The sequence below is a fragment of the Salmo salar genome, chromosome ssa03 (assembly GCF_905237065.1).
Source record: "Salmo salar chromosome ssa03, Ssal_v3.1, whole genome shotgun sequence".
Taxonomy (NCBI): Eukaryota; Metazoa; Chordata; class Actinopteri; order Salmoniformes; family Salmonidae; genus Salmo; species Salmo salar.
Window position 1 is genome coordinate 43,611,180 of NC_059444.1, and position 7,974 is coordinate 43,619,153.

Here is a 7,974-nt window from a genome sequence, read left to right on the forward strand (position 1 = left end):
TACAACCACTAGCATGAAAACATTTTTTTGATGCAATGTTGCTAAACTCTTAGGCTATTTCTTCACATAAGCACAGCAATGCGCACACAGCAGTAGGCTATAAGCGCGAATGTTCCGTTAGCGGGAAAAAAACTTTATCAGAAGTGACTGCAAATGTGATTATGCATGTAATGCTTTTATTATGAAGGTGCATTTTTATGGTGAAATTATCTTCCCCATACTTGCTTATGTATGCCGGTTAGGCTCTACACCCTTGTAAAGCAGATTAATGTGCTTAATTTTAAGAAGTTATTTGGCCACTTTAGTTGTGATATCTACCTTATCAAAACATAAAGGCCTATGGGCTAGGCTACATGAGGTGTGCAACTATAATTCGAAAAAGTAGCCAAAAAAAGGCATTGTTTCTTGCCTTACGCTGGGCATCATTCACAAGTGATAATATATAGTTCACAAGTTATGGGCTGATATTGTTACCCATCAGACTATTCTTGATTTTAATTTTGTCTTTACATATACTAAATAATGTGTGAAATGTATTTAATTTAGAATGGACCATTATCATGCACCTGTCTCGAAACAGGGGCAGTGGAAAAAATACATGTAATCTATGCACTTAAATAGCGAATGGAGAACGCTTTTCCCGTGGTTAATTTTCATGCCAGCCAGGTAGGCTATGCTACTGTTGTTAAGAAAAGCAACGTGCTTAATATTAGGAAAGTTGAGAAATAAATATATTAGGCATAGTCTATAGAAAGCTGATGGGAACCTCCTCTATTTAGTAGAGGCCATCACTCTGTTTTCTCACGCAATTGAATAGCCTATAGAAATGTTGAGCAAAATAAGCTCATGGGCTCTCATTAAGTGTTTGATTAGATTTTCGATTACATTAGCATTGATGTCAGAGTGGTTAGAGAGACAATAGAGTGCTGAGTACCAGGCAGTTAACAAGTTTGGTAGGCTACTAATGACCATCAGTAGCATCAGAGCTTGGAGAAGCCTAATTACCATGAGTAAACGGTCACATGGAATTTGAGTACCTTCATGACTCATGACTGCTAGTTTGGCGGTAATACGGTCACTGTAACGGACCTAAGTGGAGTTAGAAAGTTAGCTGTCAGAACTTTTACAATGTAAATTTACTTTAATCCATCTGTCTGCATATTTCAAGGCATGAGTGAGATACCCAATGGGTTGGATGATACTTTTCTCGTCAATCTTGAAAAAACGTATACTTAAACTGGGAATCAACCATCCTCCATCGTTAACACAATGGAAAGGAATACCATGCTTTAATATCTAAATGTTGAAAGTGCGTGGGTAATGGAGAAAAACAAGCAAAATGGTGTAGTTTCAACCCACTCAAGTGACGCACCTCCTAGGGACGGCATGGAAGAGCACCAGTAAACCAGTGACTCAGCCCCTGTAATAGGGTTAGAGGCAAAGAATCCCAGTGGAGAGAGGGGAACCGGCTGGGCAGAGACAGCAAGGGCGGTTCGTTGCTCCAGTGCCTTTCCGTTCACCCTCACACTCCTGGGCCGGTCTACACTCAATCATAGGACCTACTGAAGAGATGAATCTTCAGTAAAGACTTAAAGGTCGAGCCCGAGTCTGCGTCTCTCACATGGGTAGGCAGACCATTCCATAAAAATGGAGCTCTATAGGAGAAAGCCCTGCCTCCAGCTGTTTGCTTAGGAGGCCTGCGTCTTGTGACCGTAGCGTACGTGTAGGTATGTACGGCAGGACCAAATCGGAAAGATGGGTAGGAGCAAGCCCATGTAATGCTTTGTAGGTTAGCAGTAAAACCTTGAAATCAATGCCTTAACCTCTCTTGGGAAGGGGGCAGTATTTTCACGGCCGGATGAAAAACGTACCCAAATTAAACGGCCTACTACTCAGGCCCAGGAACTAGAATATGCATATTATTAGTAGATTTGGATAGAAAACACTCTGAAGTTTCTAAAACTGTTTGAATGATGTCTGTGAGTATAACAGAACTCATACGGCGGGCAAAAACCTGAGAAAAATCTAACCAGGAAGTGGGAAATCTGGAGCTTGTAGTCTTTTCAAGTCATTGCCTATCCAACACACAGTGACTTAGGGTTCATTTTGCACTTCCTAAGGCTATCACTAGATGTCAACAGTCTTTAGAACCTAGTTTCAGGCTTTTGCAGTGAACAGAGAGCGAACAAGAAGGCTGGGGAGTTGGTGACTCAGGGAAGGACATGAGTTCATTGGCGCGCATTCACATGATGAGGTAGCTGTGTTCCAAAACGTTTTTCAAGACATTGGAATCGTCCGGTTGGAATATTATTGAAGTTCTATGTTAAAAAGGCCCTAAAGATTGATGCTATACAACGTTTGACATGTTTCAACGAACGTAAATATAACTTTTTGTCGTGAAATTTTGGGCGCGCTTCCTACATTTGGAGTAGCTTACTGAACACGCAAACAACAAGGAGGTATCTGTATTGCTTAGTGTATGTTTCTGAGCGCCGTACTCAGATTATTGCAAAGTGTGCTTTCCCCGTGAAGCTTTTTTGAAATCTGTCACAGCGGTTGCATAAAGGAGATGGTTATCTAAAATTCTTTGAATAACAGTTTCATATTTTATCAACGTTTATGATGAGTATTTTTGTAAATTGTTGTGCTCATTCACCGGCTGTATTGGAGGCAAAATATTTTCTGAACATCACGCGCCAATGTAAAATGCTGTTTTTGGATATAAATATGAACTTTATCGAACATAACATACATGTATTGTCTAACATTGACTCCTAGGAGTGTCATCTGATGAAGATCGTCAAAGGTTAGTGCTTCATTTTAGCTGAATTTCTGGTATTTGTGACCCCTCTCCTGCTTGGAAAATTGCTGTGTGGTTTTTCTTGTGTTGTACCTGTCCTAACATAATCTAATGTTATGCTTTCGCCGTAAAGCCTTTTTGAAATCGGACAATGTGGTTACATTAAGGAGAAGTGTACCTTTTAAAATGGTGTAAAATAATCGTATGTTTCAGAACTTTGAATTATGACATTTTGTTGATTTGAATTTGGCGCTCTGATTTTTTTACTGGCTGTTGAATAGTGTGAACCGTGGGTAGGGAAGCCAGTGTAGGGAGGCTAGCACTGGAGTAATATAATCACATTTTTTAGTTATAGTCAGGACTCTAGCAGCCGCATTTAGCACTAACTGAAGTTTATTTAGTGCTTTATCCGGGTAGCCGGAAATCTGTCCTTTGGTCTGATGAGTCCAAATTTCAGATTTTTGGTTTCAACCGCCATGCCATTTTGAGACGCAGAGTAGGTGAACGGATTATCTCCACATGTGTTGTTCCCACCGTGAAGTATTGAGGGGAAGGTGTGATGGTGCTTTTCTGGTGACACTGTCTGTGATTCATTTAGAATTCAAGGCACACTTAACTAGCATGGCTACCACAGCAAACTGCAGCGATACGCCATCCCATCTGGTTTACGTTTAGTGGGACTATCATTTGTTTTTCAACAGGACACTGACCCAACACACCTCCAGGCTGTGTAAGGGCTATTTAACCAAGAAGGAGAGTGATGGAGTGATGCATCAGATGACCTGGCCTCCACAATCACCTGACCTCAACCCAATTGAGATGGTTTGGGATGAGTTGGACCGCAGAGTTAAGTAAAAGCAGCCAACAAGTGCTCAGCATATGTGGGAAGTCCGTCAAGACTGTTGGAAAAGAATTCCAGGTAAAGCTGGTTGAGAGAATACCAAGAGTGTGCAAAGCTGTCATCAGGGTAAAGGGTGGCAACTTTGAAGAATCTCAAATATAACATATATTTTGATTTGTTGAACACTCTTTTTGGTTACTACATTATTCCATATGTGTTATTTCATAGTTTTGATGTCTTCACTATTATTCTACAATGTAGAAAATAGTAAAATAAAGAAAAAACCTGGAATAAGTAGGTGTGTCCGAACTTTTGACTGCTACTGTATATATTCTGATCCCCTACTTGCAGGTGAATGCGTAGATTATTATTGAAAACTAGCTAAGTGTTTATATTGTACTATTTTCAACAAAATCACAAATATATGACTGGAACAGGGTTCCGATATGCTAGGGGGTAGTCCAAACAGGATCCTTGGGACTTCCCAACTCTAATGTCACCCAATTGAAGTTTATATTTAAAATGGTAAGGGCATAGATAGAATAATAAGACCGACATTTCACCAGATGTATAAATGTGAAGCATCCGGTTGGCGTTCCCACTCACTACCAAATATAGTCGTGAGAGGAAGCCCAGTGGCCTGCAGTGGGAGAATATGGAATGAGATGGATTTTGGCTGACATTCTGTTAATTTACTCATCAATGAAACATTTGATCTCAATACAGTTTACTGCTCTCAAAACTAAAATGTTACGAGCAGAGTGTACTAAGTTTTGTATTCTTTACCCTTTGCCAGAGTTTCCAAAAATGGTGTTGTTTAGAAGGAGTGCAAAGGCGAATTGAGTTATTGCACACGTGCACTTCACAGCGTAGGCGTTCCCCAACGGAAATATGCAAATGTCGCTAGAACTGTGCTTGGCTCTACCCACCTACTTGCTTGTTCTGCCCACTATGGCTCATTTGTTCCCAATTGAAATGACAGGCTGTAGTCAATCTTGGCATAGTTATAAAAAATATATATATGCAACCTGCCCTGTCCTGAGTCTAAGAACCGTTCTTGGGAGACACAATGTGTGACAACCGGTTTTCAGACAATGCAGACTTTTCTACCAACAACCAGACTAGCACCCAGCATCAGCATACTGACCTGTCACAGCACCAACTGCGGCCGGGCAGGGAGCTATCCCTGCAAGCTCTCCTCGACATGGGCTTCACAGACAACCAGGCAGATCAACTCTTAGCGGCAGCAACCAAGCGTCGAGGAGGGCAGAGTGAACATGCCTCTTCTATTCTCATGGCTCTCATGGCTCTATTCTCATCTAGTGTGTTGGAGAAGTGTCCAGAGTTGTTCTATTGAAGGGCACTCAGCTGCAGCAATGTATGGACAACATGAGGAGACTAGGGCTGCTTGAAGGTGAGAGGATGAACCTCTCTTTGCATTGTGTAACCCTCTCACCAGGCTCGAATATGACTCTCACAATATTAACTTATGTAGAGTGTCTCAACAGCATGGGATGTTAGGTGAGAAGGACATCTCCAATAACAATTCCTATTGTAAACTATCTAGGGTTATGACAATAGGGTATTAACTTCAGATGAAATGATTATAGGTTTCTGTTATAGAATCAGGATAAACTATCCCATGCATTAAATTAAATTGAAACAATCAATGACTCCAGCAAGGCAACATACATAAGGTTCCATATGTGTATTAAAACATTTTCAAACAAATACATTTTCAGACACAACATCAAAAGAAATAAAAAATTATAAACCCCAATGAGTCGTGCACAACCGTGTCCAAATTATTTCAAGTTTGCTTAAATAAACCGTTGGCGCGCGTTGAAGCTAAAAAAAAAAATGATGACACCCAAAAATATCCAGAAGCACCTCACGTTGGGGTTACTCACTACTTAGTAGATATTCCCTCAGCGAAGTATGGCAGTTCCATGCAGGTTTCCACAAAGTCCAAGGCAAGCACAGCTACCCATGCAGACAGTACTCCTTAGCCGTAACCGATATCCCATGGGAACATGAACTTGTTAAGCTTCCCAAGCAATTATCTCCCGGTGTCACACGATGCTAGGCTAACCTCAAGGCTGGCAAATACCTCCACGACGAGACAGTAGCTTCAGTCTTTACTAAGTTTTAACAAAATTATAACAACTCTTTTATAAAATAAAATTGGTATTTCCCTTCATGTCTTAGTAGGTATGGGTTTTGTTCCAGTTCTGTCGTCTTTTATCATTTTTCTTCACCAACGGTCCTAATGTAAAACGTCCATCCCTTTATCAACGTCTTTTCCCTCTCTTTTTTCCCAGGCCTCCCATTAACCAGGTCAACTCCCATTGGCCACAGCTTAACAAGCGACCTTATTGGTCAAAACTTAAACTTCAAAGTAAACCAAACTATTCACTTATACATTAAATAAATATTTCTTCAAAAAGCATAATGCATTAACAACATTACAGTTTAGGAGCAATTCAATCATCTTTTAAATATAATACCAATTAATTATAACAAATAAACTCAATACTTGGTTCAAACAAGGGTATTACAATTGTATAGTCTCAGGTTATCCAGGTTGAGGGTGTTGTTACCACATCACAGTTTGAGATAGGCCTAGAGCTGGATCATAGTGGTTTAAGTGTTATTTATTGTATTTATTCACAAAGCTATTGGATGTGTATGTGCATAACATCTTCCACCCATTTTCCATGGATGCTCTCTAACACAATCTCCCCTGTGTGTCACTTTCTCTCCAGGCAATCTGCAGCGGGTGGTGAGCCACTACCCCCAGATCCTGACCCTTCCTCTGAGGAGGGTTAACACAGTGGCCAGGTTTCTCAGAGAGAAGTGCGCCTTCACTGTCCAGCAGGTCACTGACCTCTTCAGAGACTCTCCAGCCATGGTGCAGGATGACCTGGGAGAGCTGGAGTACAAGTTCCAGGTCAGACTTCACACTCACTGGGTGTTGGGACTAAGATGAAATATTTGAATGGGATTGAAAGCAAATTTTGGCTACAAGGCTTTTTCAAGTCAGACTCACTGGGAATTATAATGATGGAGTAGAAGAGTAAGATAAAAAAAGACAAGGCAATTGAAAGGAGACTTTGTATTCTCAATGCAGTAAAGATATAGTAAATATATTGGTTGATGCTTTAGCTGCAAGACAACTACAAAAACATTTTGCTGATCATTAAGCCTATGTGTTTTTGAGTATGTTTGTCCTTTATGTCAAATATTTGACATTAGTTTTCTTTCTCTTCTTACAACTGTTTTCCCCATCCCTCTCGGCAGTACGCCTACTTCCGCATGGGGCTCAAGCAGACGGAGATGGTGAAGTCCAAGCTGTTCTGGGTAACCATGGCGGCGGTACGCTATTGACACTGCTTCCTGGAGCACTAGGGGCAGTACTAGACCCCCGTCAAGAACGGCCAGACCCTCATCATCAACCCCAAACTTAACGATATCCTCGCCATCGCCGAAGAAACCTACCTCACCGACATCGCCATGGCAACGCTGGAGAAGTTTGAGGTGTTCCAGAAGCTGATGGCAATAGAGTGGCAGGAAGAGGATGATGAGCAGGAGAGGGAAAAGAGAACTAACAGTGATGATGATGATGAGAAGAGGAATATATAAAAAGTTGCTACAGGAGGAGGAGAAAGAGATGAAGGTAAAGATTGTGTGGGAACCTGTGATATCTGAAACAGAATGGACTTTCAAAAAGATCTAGCTACTTATCACTTGAAAATGTAATAAAGTATTTTCATGTTGATTGCTTGACTGTTATTGAGGTTAGTGTGTTGTATGAACATTTAGTACTACTGTGTGTCTGCCGTAAATGACTGTCCACTCATTGAACAAACACACAATTGAAAAAACACTAACATTGGCACAGTTTGGGAACGTGTCCCATCTGATTCTCAAAACTGAGCCTAACTGCCCATTCATTTATTTACTTGTCCAGTTTTCCCTGAGCTGCCAGGTATCCATGGCTACGCTAGGGTAAAGTGAAGTGGCAACCTTGAGGCATATGTTGACTAGTGTGTGTTCCCTGTCAGGGTTGGCCCTAGGCAGCATATGGAGGCTTAGACTTTAGTGTCAATCTGTCCCATTCGGAGATGAGATGATGTCAACACCATGAGAGCTAATAGATAAGAACACTCTGAACTGTTGTGGCTTACACCTGCTCTGTTAGTTTAGTCCCAACTGTCTGGATCGGAGGAGGAGAGTGTGCTTATTTACTGATTCTCTATGGCTGCATTTTATTCCACAAAGCTGTTTCCCTTCCTCTCTTCTATTCTTCCCTTCATGGATGTTACAGGAGTGG

General features: G+C 41.2%; 1 pseudogene; it reads left to right on the plus strand.

Annotated features, from left to right (window-relative positions):
- Positions 1 to 4,710: 4,710 nt before the first annotated feature.
- On the plus strand, positions 4,711 to 7,283 carry LOC106600534 (transcription termination factor 4, mitochondrial-like; annotated as a pseudogene).
- The last annotated feature ends 691 nt before the right edge of the window (positions 7,284 to 7,974 follow it).